We start from the raw sequence: 22,809 nt of genomic DNA, 5'->3' as shown, positions 1-22,809 counted from the left end.
CAACGATGCCCACTGTCTATCTGTCATTCCCTCAGGCTTCTCATCCAAAGCCTGATCCAGATCTGCTTGCACCAGAAGATCCTCCACCCGAATTTTTCACATAAAAAATTTCCCTTGCCATCAAACTTCTTGAAATCGACCTTCATATTGCTGCCCATGACTGGATCCAAGCCAAACAAGCAATATAAATTCAAAAAGTATAGAATATACCTTGATGGTACCTTGCTGAAAATTTTCAGCACTTGGGATCTTCAACTTCTCGCACTTGGAACTGCTTCCTCACCATTGTGGCTCTAATACCAACTATTGGAGCATGATCCCAACTTCTCTCACAGACCTTGGGTGTAGCAGAACCAGCAACGAATAGATTGGAGTCGTCTGGACACGATCCAAGGCCCTTGAGGAAATCAGCCTGGTTGCTGTCTTCTTCGTCAGCCTTTCGTTCCAGATGAAGAACACCTTTGAAACCATCTCAAAAAAATCCAAGATCTGGTACCCAATCAGATTAACCTGGACTGAGGTCTTCCAATTTGTAGATCTTGAATCAGGATATTCTAAATTGGGAAGAAGATAGATGGAGACAGACCTCACAGATCTGTCCTGCTGCAGCCTTTTTTGTAGATCTGTTGATGGAGATCTCACCCGTGCCTCAAACGACCTCAAATCAACTCCAGATCTGAGAGGAACTTATACCAAACTCTTCTCAAGAATTTCAGATCCTAGAACTAGTGTTTGGGCACCTACAAGAGAGAGAGAGAAGAAATGGCTGGCAGCTACAAAGGGGGGAAGGGGCTAGCACCTCCCTTCCTTTCTTTCCTTTTATGGACTGACGGCAAGAAACCCTAGGGTTTCTTGCTCCTGGTGCATGGAAGATTGCTGGAGAGAGAGGGAGAAGAGAGAGAGAGACTTGGAGAAAGAGTCATCTATTTTCTTGGCTTTATCAAAACTATACAAGTACATGTATATATAAACATCGGGTCAAGTGACCCAAACCCAAAACTCCCTTGACCAACTCTATGGGAGATTAGGTTAACCCAAACCCATGTACACCCATGACTCGACCTAATCTCACCTATCCTGGGCCCAGACCTGACCCATAAAGAGTTGGTCCCTTGAGGCCTACATAACCTAGACCTCAAGAACCCGAAAGGCCCACAACCTTTCAACCTAGGGCCCAACTAGCCCTAGAGCCTCCATGAAGCCCTCATGAATGATGGACCTTGGCCTTAGCCTTGGTCCCCTGGGCCTTGGGCACACCACCTGGATCATAACATCGAGGGTCTTCGGGCAGAATGGAGGTAGAGATCCTCTGGGAGTAGAATCATGATCGGACTGAGGGCTCTCCACCATCGGATTTGTCTTTCCGGGAAAGATGAGGCGACTGGCCCAAGTGGCCTGCCCTACCGTTGGATTTTGAAATTTTGGCAACGTTCTCTCCAACTGCACCGACGCCTGCGGCTGTTGTTGCTGTTGCATGGTTTGCACCACTTCAATGAGGCCTCTGACCTGCTGAACCAGCAGGTCGAATTGCTCCACGCCGACCGCCATTGCCGGAGAGGAGGAGGAGCTTGGGAAACTGGAGGTGAGGCCGGAGCCTGAGATCTGGCCATGGAGGTCGTGGATCGCCTGGTGGATGCTTTGCAGGGAGGCATTGGGTGAAGATCTAGTAGAAGAAGGAGAAGAGGATGTCGGAGAAGATGATCGGAATCAGTCCAGTTGAAAACTCCTTTAAGAACAAGGGTACTGCAAAGACACACCTCCTTCCTCTAGCGCCAATTCTGTTGGTGCAGAACTCTGTCGAAGTCAGAGAAGCTGGAGCTGGGATGACCGCTGCCACCATCGGGACCTGCAAAGAAAGTCTAAACCGGAGTTGGGGGTGCTCCGACAAGACCCTCCGATGCTCAAGTCAGTACTCTGCTTCAACAGAAATGGAGTGCTCCAGCAAAAATTTTGGCAGAGTTTTGAGATAGAGTTACCAGGTTAGAGAAGAATGTATCTGGGGGTCCTTATTTATAGACGGAGGGTGTAACTGATGATAGCGATGTTTGTAACCGTCTGGTCATGGACCGCTCAGAGCCGCGTGGAGTTTGTTATGGAGAGTAGTGGCGTCAGGGGTCGTTCAGGGCCACATGGAGCTTGTTGCGGAGAGTGGAGTGGTGTCCATTGTCGGGACTTGCTAGAGAGTGGTGGAGCTACATGGAATCCATTGCAGAGAGTAGAGCAGGATGGCGGCTCTTATCGTGACTTGTCAGAGAGTGTTGGAGCTGCATGGAATCCATTGCAGAGAGTGGAGCAGGGTAGTGGCCCTTATGGTGGCTTGCCAGAGAGTTTGGATCCGTCGGTTGAAGCTCGACTGGGATGCCTGATGGAGCAAAATGGCTCTTTACATCATCATTCTAGGAGAGGCTCGGATGTTCGAGGTCGCTGATGAATCTACTATTGTCGGACACTTTGGGTGCTGACCTTTTAGGTGGGAGTCACCTACTGCAGGAGCTCGGATGGAGATTTTTTTGTTGACGAAGTCCGGAGAAGTCTGATCACTAGGAAAGTCTGTTTGAGATTTATCTGGTGTGGAAGCTCATCTGAAGATCGTCTGTCGGGGAAGTTCGATTTTATGGGGAGCCTGGTAGGAGGTCGGCCGGCGATGGACTTCGGATAGCGCTGGGGAGGCTCGACAGACATCGGATGCGATCAGCTATCGTAGGGACCCAATTGCTGGAGCTCGTCCGTCATAGAAGCTCATTTGGAATCCATCCGCTGGAGAAGTTTGGACGGGCTTCGGTTCTCGTGAGAGGTCGAAAGGGGGCCATTTATTGTAGGAGCTCGGGCAAGGACCAGTTGTCATGGAAGCTCGGAGTAGTGTCTCGCTGTAGAAGTTCGTCCAGAGCCCACTCGCTACGGAGTAGCTCGGTTGGAGTCTACCTATAATAGAAGTTTGGAAAAAATTTGCTTACAGTAGATATCTGGGGTAGACAGCTCGCTGTAGGAGTTCGGAGTAGACCGTTCGTAGCAGAAGTTCGGCTCTCGTGGGAGCTTGATTAGGATCCGGGAGATGGTCGACTGCCGTAGAAACTTGGGTGAGTCTAGTTACTATAGAAATCTCATTGTCGGAGAAGCTTAGATGCTGATGAAGTCCGAAAGAAGTTCGGGGGTAGTCGGTTGCTGTAGAAGGTCGGCTAACAGTGGGGCCCTGAGGGCCTTTGGGGTGGCCCGGTGGATGAATGTAGAAGTTCATTGTTGAAGAAGTCCAGACGGTTGAGGGGGTTCGAAGAGATGCCACATATAAGGTCGGGAGCCGGAAGAGCCCTGGAGGGATTGATTTTTTATAAACTTCGGTTGGGGGATACTTTATACCCAACAAACAGACTCCCAGATATCGACTTTCGATCATCTATATCAGACATAAAGTCTGAGTTTGTATATCCCTGAATCTGGAGTTCTCCATTTCCAAAGACTAGAAACATATCTTTAGTCCTTCTCAAGTACTTAAGGATACATTTCATAGAAGTCTAGTGCTCTTCACCTGGATTCGACTGATATCTGCTTGTGACACTCACAACATAGGCTATATCAGGTCGTGTACATAGCATGGCATACATGAGACTCCCTATTGCCAAAGCATAAGGGATTTTGCTCATGTGTTCAATCTCCTCAAGTGTGCTAGGGCACATCTTCTTGGAGAGATGAATGCCATGTCTAAAAGGTACTAAACCTCTTTTGGAGTTTTTCATGCTAAACCTTTTTAGCACCTCCTCTATGTACATCTTCTGTGAAAGTTCCAGCATCCTATTTGGTCTATTTCTATAGACCTTAATATCCAATATAAAGGATGCCTCTCCTAGATCTTTCATTGAGAACTCCTTAGACAACCATACTTTGATTGAGGTCAATATGGGAATGTCATTCCCAATTAGGAGGATGTCATCTACGTACAATATGAGGATGACAACTGCGCTCCCACTGATCTTTTTAAACACACATGGTTTCTCCTCGTTCTTGATGAAATCAAATATTTTGATCACATCATTGAAACGAGTATTCCAGCTTCGAGATGCTTGCTTAAGTCCATAAATGGACCTTTGCAGCTTGCAGACCTTGTGATCATCATCACTGGATATGAAACCAAGTGGCTGTTCCATATAGATATCTTCCTCAAGATATCCATTTAAGAATGCCGTTTTTACATCCATCTGTCATATTTCATAATCAAAATAGGCTGCAACAACAAGCAATGTGCGGATGGATTTTAGCATGGCTACGGGCGAGAAGGTATCCTGATAGTCAATGCCTTCGCACTGACTATAATCTTTCGCTACTAGCCTAGCCTTGAATGTCTCTACATTTCTATTTGTACCCATCTTTCTCTTGAAGATCCATTTACACCCAATAGGTACAGTACCTTCAGGTGGATCTACCAAGATCTAGACTTGGTTTGAGTGCATCGAGTCAATTTTTGATCTCATTGTCTCTAACCATTTTTGAAGTCGATATCTGATATCGCCTCGTCATAGGTATTGAGATCATCACCATGAGTCCCATTTTTCATGAGGAATATTTTCTCTATATCCTCTTGTATAGTACCTAAGTACCTTTCAGGAGGACGAAAAAACCTAGTCGATCTACGAGGTGGAAGAGGTTGTGTTAGGACTAGTTCTGATTGATTGGGTTCCTCAGGTTCTTTAGCTCGTTGCTCTTGGAAGATATTCTCCTTGAGCTTAATTATTCTTCCGATGCCACCATCTTGAATAAACTATTTTTCAAGAAAAATAGCATTTCGACTCACAATCACATTGTGGTCTTCCGAAATATAGAACCTAATGATCTTTAGGATATCCTATAAATCGAGCTCTAAAAGACCTGAATTCTAACTTGTCCACCTACTATCTTTTGACATGAGCCGGACAACCCCAAATTCTGAGATGATTCAGACTTGGCTTCTTACCATGCCATATCTCATACGGTGTGGTAGGAATGATTTTAGATGGAACCCTATTCAATATATATATTGCTGTCATGAGACAATATCTCCAAAAAAATTCAGGAGGTCGTGAAGCTCATCATGGAATGGACCATATCTAATAGGATCCAGTTTCTCCATTCTGAAACCCTGTTGAGTTATGGCGTTCCAGGTGGAGTCCATTGAGAGACTATGCCATTGTCCTTAAGATGTCTAGAAACTCCCGACTAAGGTATTCACCTCCTCGATCTGATCAAAAAACCTTAATGGGCTTTCTGTTTGTTTTTCTACTTCATGTCTGAATTCTTTGAACCTTTCAAAGCTTCAGACTTGTGTTTCATTAGAAACACATATCCGTACCTAGACATATCATCGATAAAGGTAATGAAGTAGACATAGTTTTCTTTAGCCGACATATCAAATAGGCTGCACACATCCATATGTACTATGGCAAGTAGGTCTGTGGCCCTTTCCCCATGTCCTACAAAAGGAAGTTTGGTCATTTTGCTTTGAAGGCATGATTCACAAACTGGATATGACTCAGAAGTCAATGGACTCAACAGCCCAAATTTCTCTAATTTGTTAACCCTGTCTTCTGCTATATGACATAGCCTTAGGTGCCACAGATACTTATCATTTAGACTATCTCTAGGCCTTTTAATTCCTATGGCATTCACATTTTGCTCGATATTAAATAAGATACATCAATATGTAGCTGATAGAGATCGTTAATAAAAAACTATTTGCAACTTTATTATTTTCATAAAATATGTTACAATGGTCCTTATGAAAGCTAATCACATAGCCTTCTTGTGCTAAACATGAAACAAATATCAAATTCCTGCTTGCTGCAGGCATATAATAATAATCTCTAAGAAATAAATCTAATCCTAATGGTAATCGCAGAGGATAGGTTCTCACGGCCACAGCAGCAACTCTTGCTCCATTCTCGATACGTAGGATCATCTTCCTATCCCTCAGCCTCCTGCTCTCCTAAAGACCCTGCATAGAAGTGCACAAATGAGCACTAGAACCAGAGTCAAGCACCCAACTGGATGCAAAAGAAACTGTAAGATTAGATTTTAAAATGAGCATACCTCCAGAAGGACTATCCTTCTTGTTCTTCAGGGTGGCCAGGTACTGAGGACAGTTCCGCTTCTAATGGCCGTCTGATTGGCAGTGAAAATATTTTTCCTTTTCAGCAGCCTTCTTCTTCGGTTCTGTCTTCTTCTTTTTTCCATCCATCTTCTGCTTCTTCGCAGACTTCTTTTTCTTTCCAAAAGACTTTCTCTTGGAAGAAGTCCACTCCATAGCAATGACTGACCCTTTTAAACTCTTCAAATAAAGCTCAGTCGTAACCAGCATGTTCATTAACTTGGCCAAAGTACACTGCATCTTATGCATATGGAAGTTCATGATGAACTGACCATATGCATCGGACAAGGACTGAAGGATCACATCAATCTAAAAATCTTTGTCTAAGATGATACCGAGCTTCTCAAGCTTCTCAAGATCCTTGATCATTGTCAAACAATGATCTTGGACTGACTGCCCATCACGCATTTTAGCCTTAAAAAGTCTTTAACAGACTTGATACTTGGCTGTGCGACTTTGTTCACCAAACAACTCTTGTAGGTGAGCCAACATTTGGTGGGTAGTCAAAATATTCTCATGTTGGTGCTACAAGTCATCAGATATTGCACCCAACATGTAGTACCTTACTTTGTTATCATCATCTGTCTATTTTTTTAGAGATGCTCTCTGTTCAGCAGTCGGACGTGCTGGCATGGCAGGTGGGTCCTGGTCCAAGACATGGATCAATTTTTTGGAACTCAGAACAATTCTGTAGTTCTTTAACCAGTCTTTGAAATTGGGTCCAGTCAATTTGTGGGTGTCCAGTATTTTGGTCAGGGGGTTGGATGCAGACATATTTTCTGTAGAGAGTCAACAGTTTCTAGTTAGATTTTGTAATCAGACTTAACCAATTTGTTTAGGGGTTTCATTTTTAAACAAATTAGGCTCCCACAATTTTCTCAGATCCCTACACTATCTTGGTAGAGATGTGAAAATCTCCGTGATTAGTGATTTCTAGTGAGTGGTGCGGTCTCACCGACTGGCTCACTATCTCACTTAACAGTTATTGGTGATGGGTCAACCGATGAGTGGACAACTCTTGTCCAATGATTCTCTAATCATGGTGCATCCAAAACTTGGTCTCTAATTCATGAAGCTCACCGTGCTCGAAATATTACTCCAATCCTTAGTTAAGTCAAACCCACCATTTGCATGAACTAGATTTCTGATTGGGTCCCTCACCATATCCAAAATATTGAGCCCGACCCATCCTCTAATTCGTAGCATCCAATGCCTAATGGACATGGTTGCATCTTTTGGTGCAACTGAGCCACTGTATCTAGCCGAGAACAATCAACCTCGAAAGGCCCGCACATCCATAATGGTGGAAGACCTAGACTTAATATTTTCTTAGGAGATTTGATTTAGGTCTCATTAAACTTGACTTGACATAGTCATAACAATTATGACTAACCTAGTGGCATGGGTTAGCTTGAATTGTTAGCCACCTCTAATTAAAACTGGGTTGACACATATGGCCAGGTAAGTGAGACCGATGGAAGGGATATGCCATTAACTCGACAAGAATGCATTCAAGTTGAGTAGCTCCAATTAAAAATCAGTCGATGCATCTGCCCAACTTACCTTAGACACCAAATTATCGAACCAGAACTAATTAGGTTAGCCTACAATCTAGGCTCTAACCACTGAGCCAAATTAGGTCTTAACTTGATCGAGTCACATCTAAATGTGATTCGACCTTGACCCAGACTTAATCCTATTAGGCTGGTCAATTATTAGCTTTCATGATCCACCTAACCAACTATTGAGTCGGTTTGATCAACCGCTAGACCTAATTGAGCTACTCAAGTTCGAACCCAATTTTATGAAAATGACTTAGATCTGAAATTCTCAATTTTAGATCTAACTTAATTTCATAAGCTTAATTCATTAATTAAGTTTGGGTTCATAAACAAAACATGTAAAATAAATCCTATGGTTTCAGGATCTAGGATTTTATAGAAAAATAAGTTTTGATTTCTGATTAAGGATGAAGTGCCGCACCCCTACACGTCATAAGAACACCCCATTGAATAGGAGGAGAGGGCCTTTAAACCCTACTTTGTTCTTATGACTGGACAGCCATGAGGAACACCTTAATCAGAAATATAAATTTAACTACAAAACTAGTTAGATCTAAATTTACATATCTCATATACAATTTAAGATCTAACTAATACATACTTTGCATACATCTCATGTATCAAAAATTGATCTAATTAATATGCTTTCAGATTTAATACATCACATGTAACATCTAAAAAATAAAATTTAAATTGAACTATTCAACATAAAATTTATTCTAGACAGTTACTAGAATAATTCTACAACTAGTCTAGGCATGCAACAGATCAATCTTATGTAATAATTAAAATTTTATTTTTTATTTTTTGATCTGATTATAATATTTATAACATTAAAAAAATAAAAAATAAATTAGATCTAATTCATATTTTAATCACATTAAAATATAACTTACAAGACTATTCATAGATCAAACTATTCCTAGTCTAGTCATGCATGTCATGCATGTTAGATTTTCTCAGATTTAATTTTAAATATTTTGATTTCAGATCCTATCATATCTGATGTGATATCTAAATTATTTAATATTAGATAAATTAAAATTAAAATTAGATTTAAATTTGATCTGAAACTAAGCCACAACTTGGCTCTGATACCAGTTGAAAGAAAAACTGCCTTTTTCCTTGTAGGATCTTCCAGATTTCATCAAATCTGGGGTGAAATAATTAAAAAAAAAAATTTATCCTATATTTATTTTAAATTTAAATCTTAAATATAATTTTATTATCTGATATTAATTCTAAAATAAATCTAAAACATGAGGAAATATGAAATACCTCAAGGGTAATCTGATTACCCTGTAGATGATCGCAGCAAGTCTGAGTTCTGATTTAGCCACGCAATCGTCTGGCCTCTACCAGTATCCACTTAGGTAGGATCTAAATTGTCTTCTCCTCATAAATCTCTACTCTAAAAATTAGAACTAAATCTGATTAGGAAGATCTTCAAAAGTCTTCCTGAAGTTGGAGCAATAGTTTGTCGAAGAAGTCCTGCAGCCTTTTGTTCAAAGCATCACCATGCCTTGATCCTTCACCAGATGGACATCCAACTCCTTGGACATGAAGAGGAGAGGGAGAGCTATAGATGGGATGTGAAAAGAGGAAAGGGGGTGGCAGCTCTGATGGGTTTTGTGCAATCTCTTGAAACCCTAGGTGCAGATAGGGTTTATATAGACCCTGCTGCACTGCGTAGTGCCACATCATTCGACCAATCAAAAAATTCTAATAAATCTAAAAAAATTTTGATTGATGGAGTGATATCATCTGATCACATCAGATAATAACTCTCACTCTCTCTCCTATGTTGGCACCATCTTTGGATAAGCACAAAGGAAGGTTGGCTCCAACAAGTCCATGTTGATCAAGACTCTTCATCCTTATCCATTTGGGGCACCCACTTAATCCAATTGGGCTCACACCATAATCTGATTATAATACCCAATTTAATATGGTTTTGGCATGTGGACACTCCATAAAAATCTTCCAATGAGCTCTCTTCAGTTTAAGACCCATATGTCAACATTTGACAGATGTCCTAAAATGAAAATAGTAGGTGACAAAAATTAGCAGGTGTTATCTTAAATTCATCTCATGAATTAAGACAAGACTTTTCTAAACTAGACAAGATTCATTTAGACTGAGAGAAACTTTTCAAGGTTCTCTGGGTGAGTCAAATCACATTTGGCTCAGTCGAGATAGAAAAGATTACACGAGGAGAAAGTTAGGCCCAATCGTGTGCTAGCATGATTTCCTTGAACCTAATTGGATCTAATCCAAATCAATTGGGCTAGCCCAATTGATGACATCCAGATCCTAACCCTTGTTAGTATGACCCAGTTAGGTTCAATTCTGTATGGTAATGAGATATATCATGATCTCATCATCGACATCATCGAAACTCCTTTCGATGGATCAGAACTCTTCTGATTCATATAATTTGAATGATTGATCATCAAGATCATTATAATTGCTCCCAAAATCCACCAGTGATATCTAGCAGTATATGGTGGCAACCCATCAGAATTGAAGATGAACCTCTCGGTGCAGCTACCTGTGTGATTGAGTTCCTCTATCATGAATCCCGACTGAATTAGGTTTAAGGTGAACTCGTCAAACCCAACATCAGTCATATGAATCAATCGATTGATCCGAGTCCAATGTGAAACCCCAATGGAAAACTCTTTTCTATTATTTCACTCGGCCATGGCCATGGGCTTAAGGACTCGATCTTTTGATCATCATAGGACTACTCCTCTCATCTACCGAGGTTGATAGATCCCATCTTGGTGCGATCTGGTTCCTACAATGAATATGCTACAGCCAACATACACCTCAGGGTTCTGAATGGCTAGGAGACCGAGTTATGGTATAGTTAAACTATAACACACTCAAGGTAAACTGTCGATGCACCTCAGGTTAAAGAACTAGACACACAACTGTAGCATCGAGCTAGTCATCGACGAGAAGGTAGACTTCCTTATGACTACTCGAGGTGGTCACACTTAATACTCTCATTCTCAACAAATATCTATACTCTCACTTCGATGTCTCCACATCATAGATTCAAGACACATCTATCCTAAGGAAGCGATCGTACACCAACCTTCCAGATCGATCACCATCTTTGTGATGATCCTATGGTCAGGAGCTATTTATGAGTTAGTTATGTAAATTCATACCTTAAATTTTTAACTCTTAAAATATGAATTGACATTCCTACTAACTCAAAGGATGTATCACAGACACAATGTACACAATGTGATAGAAGAATAACCCATTTATTGATTTATAGTCAAAATTATAAATTTGCCCTTAGATTTGTACAGGAATGTGTCAGCCAATCTGGCATCTAGGGCACACATCTAACAGTATTGTCAGCTGAATTCTTTTCTATGTTTCCAACTATTGATTGAGACTTTTACATGTTGATGTAAAAATTATAAAAAAAATATTTGAAAATAAATTAAAATTATTTCTTTCTATTATCAGATAAAGATCGAGTATTCATGAAAATCTTCATGGAGATGAAGACTAGACTGCCAAGCATTTGGAGAGCAGAGATGTATTAAGATTGACTATGAGATGGTTCAATCTATAATGCACCTAGGATTAACCCATATACCATCCTGTGGCTCAGATGTAATTATTAAGAAGTCCATAACCATTAGATTTTCTTTATATGCTCTTACATGGTGATAGTTAGAATTAAAATTTAAAATTGTATATGATGCATGTATATATATTTTGGATATGCATGAGATCTACGTCCCTCATTTAAATTATATTAAGTCATAATAGCAAAGTGTTAAGAACACTATCCATGCCTTCCTTCATGCTAAGCCAGTATTATGTCAAGAACCATAGTAGGCTTGTTGTGCTATCCACAAGGCTTGCTGTGAGAACTGATTTGATACTGTCTTAGTACATAATGAAGCTAATTATATTTAGCTCATACTAAATCAATAGAGTATGTCAAAAACTGTAGTGAGTTTGTTGTGCTATCCACAAGACTTGCTATAGGATTTGATATGATGTTGACTAAGTGATGCTTATGGCATATTTTGATAGTGCTATCTTGTTGTGCTATCCACAAGGATAGTATTATTCAGATATGACCATATAGGATTGAAGGGTATGACTTAACTAAAATACTATAGTTTATTGTGTTATCCACAAGGTTATAAGTATTTTAGTGATAAAAGTTATGTTGAGAGTTGCATGAGATGCAATTGGTAAAGAATTACCTATATTTGAATTCATAAGAGCTTGTTGTGCTATCCACAAGATTTTTTATGAAGAATTGGGATCTCAACCCCACTAAAGAACTTTATGATAAGTTTCTCATTTTTCATACATGAAGGCTATGAAATTTATTAAAATAATGAGAGACACATTTAGATAAAAATCTCATCTAAATTGTGCATATCATCATGAGTAGTCCTTTTATGTTCTTATATATTCATCTGTATCTTCACTGTCACTGCATGGTATACTTTTAAAATTGACCAAACTTTATGGAATGGTTGATGATCCTGAGAATAGTTCTCATATAGGAGATAGTCTCCTATTCTCCTGATTCTGATTTGTTCGGAGTTGATACATTAAAGAAGAAAAAACCGCATATAAGATATGGCGAGGATGACAATATGACTATCAAATATATCTTGATTAACTTAATCATATGATTAAGTCTTTATTAAGGATAGTGAGTTAATCCAGGATTTGATCTTATTAACTCTCTTGGATTCTTTCTTTAGTATCTTCTAGGATGAGAAGGTAAAGAATATCTTAGCCTTGGGTATCTATTTTCATTACAGCAATGATGAGTATTAGAAATAAATTGCAAGAGTTGTCTTGCAAGAGTGAAGCAGTAGCAGCATGTAAAAATTGCAATTGTTAATAGTTTGTAAATGATACAAACTAATTTATCATTGAGTGCTTCAGCTTTAGAATTTTGGATATGAGATACCTCATATAGGTTTCACTTAAGCAAAGCATTGCTAAACCTATAAAGCTGAAGTCAGGTGACTTTATACTTTTTGACACTAATGGATAGTCCATTCATGCTAAGGCTACAGGAACCTACTTATTTATGTAACCTTCTAGCAAAGTTTAGAAACTAATTGACCATTATTAAATACTTAAATTTATCAAAAATATTTTTTTAATTTTTTTATTATTATAGCATGATTTTGAAATTAATGTAAAGAGTAAAAATTACTCTCCTTTTGATAAATTTTATGGTATGGATTTATGATAATGGTCTCATGTTTCTGTCACTCAATGATGTTGTTCTTCATATTAATGAGAACAAGAAAAGAATATGTGATGGTCACATATCTCTGGCATTACCAACTTGGCTATTTTTGTGAGTTAAAGATAAACAAGTAATACAAAGAAAAGTTCTTTGATCTGTATAATTTTTGGATCAATAGAACTTATAAATCTTATCTCATTGGTAAAAAGACCAAGATCCCATTTACAGGACATGAAAAAAGACAAGGTATTAAGTCTTGAACATATAGATATTTAAAGGCTAATAATATCTCGACCTAGAGATGGACACTTCATATAAGATATGGTGTGTTCCTTAATTTGCTTCACAGACCTTATTGTCTCATTCTAGGGATATGCCCTAAAAGTTGCTGCATATGTTTTGAATTAGATACCGTCAAAATCTATTACTAGCACTCCATATAAGATATGAAAAGAGGTAGGTTGCCCAGCTTATGTGAAAAGAGTTGATGTACATAAATTTTGTGCTAGATCAGGTTTGTACAAGTTTATAGGTTATCTTAAAGAGTAGTATGTGATACTACTCCTACCATCCTCCTGGATAAAAGGTGTTTTGTCAGTGGGTATGCCACCTTTTAGAAAAAAAAAATTTCTAAGAAGAGGATAGTGGGAGGATAATTGAACTTGAGAAGTTCAAGGCCTAAGAACTATACTATCATAACCTGTGGAGTGCCCACAAGTTGATCCTCGACCAGATGTGTCCACTCAAAATATGAATTTGTCATTGAGAATGATGATACATCATATATCATTGAGAATGATATTTTTCTTGATCTATTCAGAGATAGTCATGATTAAAGACTCTGACAGATAGCTTGAAATCATGACATCTGAAATGAACTTCCTATATATCAACTAAGTATAGACTATGGTTGAAGTACCTATGGGTACAACCCAACAGGCTGCTAACAGGAATGTCAATCCAAATTTTTGCTTGCTATGACCACACACTATATAGAAAACTAGTCTCTAGTGGGAGGGCAAATCCATTTATAGATTATAGCAGGTATTGAGTGTTGGGTTCCGGTGACGTAGTGGATTTCAAAAATTTTTAACATACATTCAATAAATGAAAATAAAGTTTAATATTTAAACAAGACCACCGAAACTCAAAATCTTAGGAATCCCTTGATGATTACAATCAAACTACAAAAACATGCATATAAGGAGAAGACCAGAAGTCATATACCATCATGAAGATCACGAACTGGTGATTTTGAGATCTCCACGAGACTCCAAAGCAGAAGTCCTCGAATGATGATCCACACAGGATTGATTAGAGCCCTTCCCAACTCTTCATAGTGTTGTAGTCTTCTTTCTAAGTGCATTGTTGATTGTCCTTCGCAAGAACGATGATCCACACAGGATTGATCAGGACCCTTCCCAACTCATCATGGTGCTGCAGCCTTCTTCCTAAGGCACTGCCAATTGTCCTTCGCAAGAACAGGTTGCACCAACACTTGTATGCCTTCATGATCTCCACTAGTACCACTCTAGGAATCCTTTTCCAAAGTATCATACCATACAAAAATAAATCAGATGTTCAACACTTGAATAACCTGATTTTAGAACAAGCATCTCATGCTTTCCTTTTTCTTTCCTCCTTTTCTTTTTATTTTCTCTCCCTTTTTTCTTATCTCTTTTTCAGATTTTTCTCATTATTTCCTCTCATTTTCATGCCCATCCTCAACTAAAAATGGCACGTTAAATTTGGTTGTGGTACCCCCTTTAAATAGTGAACATGGGGCAACTCCATGGGATGCCAACTCTTGGCATCCCTTAACTATTACACGGTCCAATTAATTTTTTCATATAATCCAAAGAGTTTACATGGAAACTAAAGAGGTTAACTAGTAGAAGAACTTTTTCTTGACTTGAAAAAAATTAATACACCAACTCTTGGTGTGTGGGATAAGGAGAGAAGACATGAAACCAAGAGTCCATGTGATTAAGGACTCTACCAAAAATTCAATGCACAAAGGGGGGCATCCAAATTATTTTTGGCATGTGGTTTTTTTGCCAGAGAAGGACTCTTCTTTCTTTTCTGTACCCATAATTTCAAGGGTCATCTAATGACACGATGAATTAAAACAAACATGTGGAAATAAATGGAAGGAATGAAGAGTTTTAAGTGAATTGGACTCTTCCAATTCAATGCCAAATAATGGGATGTCCAATACTTATTTTGGCATGGAGTTCCTTTCAAGAGAAAGACTCCACTTTCTCTTCCACGTCCCACATTCCAAGGCACCATCAGATGGCGCACAAATTTAAAGAATGAGTGGAACATGTAAGAATTTTAAGATAAGTATTAAAGGACTCTCCTTCCTTATACCCAAAATAAATGTGATGCCATCTTTTTTTATGCATGTGGTTTTTGATGTGGAGGAGGCTGGTTCCACATGGAACACTTTCATAAAATTAGATAAAACCAACTAATTAATTAGATGGTTCAAACCCAATCACATTTGGTCAAGACAACAAGTCTAGGTTAGCACAAACACATTTGCACTGAACCCAATTGGGAATTTGGGCTAATTCATGTGCTAGCAATTTAATTAACCCATTGAATTTATAATAAATTCAAATTGATTGGACCAAAATCAAATTTTTATTATGTATGACCCATTGGATTCCAAATCTAGCCAGCAGTGAACCCAAACTCTCGACGTAATCCTAATCCGATTGGATTAGATCAGCTTGAGAGTTTCAACCAACTAGGACTTTTTCTAATTAATTTTTAAATTAAACTCTTTTAATTTTGAAGAGTCCACAAGTCAAGATTGATATCTAGTAATGTATCATGATTATCCAAAAGATTTAAAATTTGATAGAAATACCAAAATTACCCTTTCATAGTGAGTTATCATACAATTCAATCCTTCAATCACACAACATCCCGAAAAGACAATGGATATGAAACTATGTCAAACTCAAATACCTAACCATATGTATCTCAATCCAATGATGATGACTTGATTGATGAACCAGTAGAAATTATTTCTACTATTCATCCCTACTCTAGCCAGAGACTCTCAGAGTCATCATCCTATGAGATCACATAGGATATTCTCTCCTCCTACAAGGAGTGATCGATTTTCTATTGACCACACACAACCTCCATGCATACTTCGCCATACCCAGAATATCCCACATACATCTCAAAGTAGTGTGCTAGGGAATAAACCAAAATAAGGATCCATGTATATAAGGTACCATGGTGATCTCAAGTCAAAGGATCACATGCATCACTTGCACTAAAGAACCATCTGTTGACATGCTGTAAGGCTCCATTAGATGTTCTTTTGCGGGTTTATTTAGTGAACTCATTTTCTAACGAGCACCTACATCTTTGTATTAGTGTCACCACACAAGTGGTTGTGAGATCAACCACCCTCTCGATTGAGTATACATATGATGTACCAGTCTTATCAGAGTCATCGATCTCTGACTCGATGATCCAATGACTGGCATGATCTCATCATGTTCCTAAAATCATTGTCTTAATCTATGGGTTTATCATAATCATAAATAACATGATGCAGCAAATGATAAAATAGAATACCTCATAAATAAAAATAACTAATATCATGCAAATGAGCAGGAAGATAATAAAGAAAAATCCCATCGTATCTCTATGCGATTTGCTTGTAAGGTACTATTCTTTCAATCTCTCACTTGCACTAAAGCCAATCGCCCTTATACCTGATGTCCATGCAATCAGGGTGATGATTACATTGCTGTTGTGTAAGCCTTAATGAATTGGTCCTTTTATACTGTTCTTTAATATTAACTCATTTTATGATCATATCATGAATGAGGTGAAAGTGCCTAGGATGTGCGTGGGTACTTGGTGAGACGACACCCAACTTTATGATGAACCCTTCATCAGGCAACTTTCTTTAGCAATCTTTACTAGAAATAATTAAGTGAGTCAAACATAATTTACTGCTTGAAACTCTTCCAATTCACTGCTCTTCTAGTACTTCTTAAGTACTTTGAGAATATTTTTCATAGTTTTCAAAAGATCCTATCATAGATCTGTCTGAAAATAATGATTATGCATAAGACATGATCCACATCAGGCATGGTACATTGAATATATGGGTAAGTAAACTCTTTTACACTCATTTATATTGAACTCCTTCCATATTAAAATCAACATACCTAAACTTGGACAAGCCTTGCATCCACTTATATCAATCCCTATAGATGCCAAAAGCTGAATGCTTAACCCAAGTCTATTCCATGAAAACTTCTGTGATAAGCAAGTCATTAACTAAGTGCAATATCGAAACTATCTTCCCAATATGCTGTATGTCACCCACATACATAACCAAAAAGTTAGTAAAACTCCCACTTATCTTCTTGCACACACATGTGTTTCATCTATATTTGATAAAGTCAAATATTTTGACTGTCCCATCAAAAATAAAAATACCTACTCCTCATAAACTACCTGAATTCATAAAAGCATTTACCCTCCCACTAGAGACAACTTCTCTGGATGGTGTATGGCAATAGCACAAATCCAAATTGACATCCCTGATTGCAACCTGTTGGGTCATACCCATGGTGCTTCAATCATAGTCAATACTTAGTTGATGTTTGTTAGGATTTGACACCTCGAGATTCAGCCCACATTGAGCCTACAACAAGGTTTGCGGTGAAAAACAGAGTCCAACGAGACCAAGATCATCCGAAATGGAGTTCGAATGGAGGAGATACGAGCTTTTGAAGTCAGCACGAGATTCGAAGCGAGGAGGACCGCCGACGACCGGTGGCGGGCGGCAGCAGTGTGGCCGCAGGCGACGGCGCGGGGGATGCACGACCCATGCGGGTGGGCGGCCCAGGCGGGCGCATGGCCCAGGCGCACGTAGGCCCGCGCGCGGGAGCTGGCCGGCCCAAGCCCAGGCAGCCTACTGGCCCTTTGCCCTGGTCCATCATGGACCGGGCGGTCCACGACTGGGCCTGTGGACCGCACGGGTGTTTTCCACACATTTCGCATGGTCCACGGTACTATTCCATGGACCGATCACGATCGGAGGGCATGGGTTGATCTGTTTTTTGATCCGACGGTTCAGAATCTGATTTAGGTTGATTAAGGACTCTTAAACCTAATCTAATTAGGTTTTAACCCTTTAAAAGGGCCTGTGCACGAACAGTAAAGTGGTGGTTCGAGTTTTCTCGTCGTACAAACTTGAGAGGAGAGAGAAAGGTGGAAGTGCTGAGAGACAAGGAGCAAGAGGCTCCTGGACAGTGGTCGCCAGGCACTTCAGGGGTTCAGGGGGTCTTCCAAGAGAGAGAGAGCTTTTGTGAGGGGAACTTCTAGTGAGAGAAAATTTGGTGTACAAAGGTTGAGGGTGAGGTCTCCTTTTGTAAATTTTTTTTTTCATAGTGAAGTTTGCATTCTCTGTGGAGGCGAGCCCTTTTGTGGCTGATCCACATATTTTGATTATTTTTTTTATTTTATTTCTTCTTTCTTCCTACTGCATCGCATAGTACTGAAAAGATCTTGGGAGGTGGTGTCCTAGCCAGACATCCACCCAACAAGTGGTATCAGAGCAAGGCGGTATAAGGATGCAGATTGCAATGGTGGTGAGCAAGACTGAAGATGGAGAAGACATGAACAATCAAGATGGAGATCAACAAGTTCGATGGTAAGAGCAATTTCTCCTTGTGGCAGGCAAGGGTGAAGGATGTGCTCATCCAACAGGGGTTGATCGATGCTCTCTTGTGCGATGAGAAGCCGACCACCATGGAGGTGCGGGATTGAGCAGCTACAGATGCAGGCGGTGAGTACCATCCGCATGTACCTGATGGATGAGGTGGTGATCCATGTGCTGAGCGAGACTTCTCCGATGGTGCTGCGGTCAAAGCTCGAGGAGTTATACATGGTGAAGTCTCTCACCAACACTCTTTTCCTCTGGAGGCAGTTCTACCAACTGCGGATGACTGAGGGACAGAGCGTGCAGGAGCATTTCAGCCACTTCCAGAAGATCCTCACCGACCTCCTTAGTGTTGGCGAGAACGTTGAGGAGAAGACCAGTGCGCTGGTTTTGCTGGCGTCGCTTCCCCCTTTGTACGAGTCCTTTGTGACTGCTCTTCTAGTGGAGAAGAGCACTATCAAGATGGACGAGGTCACCGCAGCGATACTCCAGAATGAGGTTCTCAGGAGAGAGAACCCAACTTCGAGCTCAGGTGGCGGTAGCTCAGCTTTGGTGGCTTCTGGAGGAGTAGGAGGTGGTAGACGAAGCGATAGAAGATCGCAACAAGTGTGGTCCAAGTCCAGGAGGGACTTGAGCAAAACCAGGTGTTACTGGTGTGAGGAGTTGGGGCATCTAGCCAGAGATTGCCCTCAACTCAAAAATCGAATGGTGGCTGCTGTAGCGATGGCCGGCAGTGATTCAGATGGAGATATTCTGGAGATATCTGACGAGGTATCTACTTCTTCCTAGTAGTGGATATTAGATTCTGCATGCTCCTATCATGTATGTTGTAGAGAGGAGCAGTTTGACTCCCTAGAGAATAGTGAGGGCACTGTATATCTGTCGGTGGATCGAGCTATGCGATCAGAGGCATTGGGAAGGTCAGCTGAAGGACACATGACAGTGCAGTGAGGAGATTGGGGAAGGTCCGATACATACCCGATTTCAGACGGAATCTTATCTTACTTAGCAGACTGGATTCGAGAGGCTACAGGACGGTAGTTGGTGGAGGAATCCTGAGGGTGCTATGCGGCAATAGGATTGTGCTGGAGGGGAAGAAGGGGAGCAGAGGACATTATTACCTGACAGGGAGCCCAGTGTGAGGTGGAGCTTTGGGAGCCAGGCGGAGCCTAGAGTGAGGTGGAGCTCCAGGAGGCAGATCGGGCACGAGACAGGAGACTCGAGAGGACGAGAGGCGATGTCGCAAGGTGAGATTCCTATTACCGCAGGATGATGCCCCGAGCAGGTCTCAGGTCAGGAAGAGCACAGCATACAAGGAGATGGGATCGAGCAGCCTGGCTTGACTCCCATGTTTGCCCATCCATGATCAACAGGCGATTGCCCCAGGGCATGGGGGCGAGGAGATCCAGAAGCTCTCGGAGTTTGAAGGTCGAATATCGAGTCGAGGTGGAGATTGCTAGGATTTGACACCTCAAGATTTAGCTCATATTAAGCCCACAGTGAGGTTCACAATGAAAAATAGAGTCCAACGAGATCAAGATCACCCGAAATGGAGCTCGAATGGAGGAGATACGAGCTTTTGAAGTCGGCACGAGATTCGAGGCGGTGGAGGACCGCCTGCGACCGACGGCGGGCAGCAGCGGCACGATCGCAGGCGGTGGTGCATGGGACGCGCGACCCACGCAGGCGGGCAGCCCAGGCGCGCGCAGGCCCACGCACGGGAGCAGGCCGGCCCTGGCCCAAGCGGCCTACTGGCCCTTTGCCCCGGTCCACTGTGGATCGGGCGGTCCACGACTGGGCTTATGGACCGCGCGGGCATTTCCCATGCATTTCGCACGGTCCATGATACTATTTCATGGATCGATCGTGATCAGAGGGTGTGGGTTGATCTGTTTTTTGATCCGACGGTTCAGAACCTGATTTAGGTTGATTAAGGACTCTTAAACCTAATCTAATTAGGTTTTAACCCTTTAAAAGGGCCGGTGGACGAACAGTAAAGCTGTGGTTCGAGTTTTCTCACCGTACAGAGCCGTACGAACTCGAGAGGAGAGAGAAAGGTGGAAGTACTGAGAGACAAGGAGCAGGAGGCTCCTGGACAGCGGTCGCCAGGCACTTCAGGGGTTCAGGGGGTCTTCAAGAGAGAGAGAGAGCTTTTGTGAGGAAAACTTCTAGTGAGAGAGAATTGGGTGTACAAGGATTGAGGGTGAGGTCTCTTCTTGTAAAATTTCTTTTTCATAGTGAAGTTTGCATGCCCCGTGGAGACGAGCCTTTTTGTGGCTGATCCACGTATTTTGATTATTTTTTTTTGTTTTATTTTTTCTTTCTTCCTGCTGCATCGCGTAGTACTGAAAAGATCTTGGGAGGTGGTGTCCTGGCCAGACATCCACCTAATAATGTTCAGGGTGTTTATTTCGGATATTATGATTTCAAGCCGACTGTCAGAGTCTCTACTCATGACGTTCTCCGAATAGGTCAAGGAAACAATATTCACAATAATGTATGGTGTATCATCATTCTCAATGACAAAATCTATATTAGAGTGGTACATTACACACTCGGATTGACCTTCGATGAGGAGGTGTGTTTTATGGTTGTTCCTCATCAATGAGTATATCTGATCGAGAATCAACTTGTGGACTCTCTATAGGTTAAGATAGTTTATAGGTCTTGAACTTCTCAAGTTCAATTATCCTCCTACTGTCTCCTTTTTAGAAAATTTTTTTCCTAAAAGGTGGCATACCTACTGACAAAACATCTTTTGTCAAGTAGGGTGGTAGAAATAGTATCACATACTATTCTTTTAGGATAACCTATATACTAATAAAAATCTGTTCTAGTACAAACTTATGTACATCAATCCTTTTCACATAAGTTAGGCAATCTGCTCTTTGCCTTTTCTATATCTCATATGGAGTGCTCATAATAGATTTTGATAGTATCTAATTCGAAACGTCTATAGCAATTTCTAAGATATTTCTCAGAATGAGACAATAATATTTATGAAGCATTTTAAAGAACACATCATATCACATATGAAGTGTCTATCTCTGGGTTGAGATATTATTAATCTTCGAACATCCATATGTTCAAGACCTAATACCTTGTTGTCCTGAGATATGTAACCATCACATATTTATTTTTGTTCTCATCAACATAAAGAACAACATCATTGAGTGACAGAAATATAAGACCATAACCATAAAATTTATCAGAAAGAGAGTAACTTTTACTCTTAACATTAAATTCAAATCTATGTTACAATAACATAAGGATTGAAATAATATTTTTGATAAACAATGGTCTACTAGTTTCTAAATAAGTAGGTTCTTATAGCCTTAGCATGAATGGACTATCCATCAGTGCCAAAAGATAAGTAGTCACCTCACTTCAGCTTTATAGATCCTGCAACACTTTGCAAAAGTGGAACCTAAATAAGGTATCACATATCTAAAATTCTAAAGTTGAAACACTCAATGAATTATTAATTTGTATCACATATAAATTATTAGCAGATGCAACTTTTACATCCTGCTATTGCTTCACACTTGTAAGATAATTCTTACAATTTATTGCTCATCAATATTGTAATAATATTAGATACCTATAGTGAAGACATTCTTCACCTTCTATTTCTCAACCATTCCTTTAAGTTCGATCGATTTTAAAAATATCTTAAGCCATGAATGTAAAGATGCAAATGTGTATATAAGAACATAAAAAGAACTACTCATGATGACATGCACAAGTTAGACGAGGATTTTTATCTAATTACATCTCTCACTATTTAACGAATTTCATAGCCCTCAAGTATGAAATCGAGGAACATTATCATGAAGTTTTTTAATGGGGTTGAGATCTCAATTTCTTATAAAAAGCTTTGTGGATAGCACAACAAGCTCTTATGAGTTCTAGGATAAGTAACTCTTTACTAATTGCATTTCATATAACTCTCAATATAATTTTTGCCTCTAAAATACTTATAGCCTTATGGATAGCACAACAAACTATAGTATTTTAGTTAAGTCATACCCTTCAATCCTACATGGTCATATCTGGATAATACTATCTTTGTGGATAGCACAATAAGACAGCGCTATCAAATATGCCATAAGCATCACTAGGTCAATATCATACCAATCATCATAGCAAGCCTTGTGGATAGCACAACAAA

The sequence above is a fragment of the Elaeis guineensis genome, unplaced genomic scaffold, assembly GCF_000442705.2.
Source record: "Elaeis guineensis isolate ETL-2024a unplaced genomic scaffold, EG11 Super_Scaffold_1000045, whole genome shotgun sequence".
NCBI lineage: Eukaryota > Viridiplantae > Streptophyta > Magnoliopsida > Arecales > Arecaceae > Elaeis > Elaeis guineensis.
The sequence above is the reverse complement of the archived record's forward strand: the minus strand, read 5'-3'. Positions refer to the sequence as shown.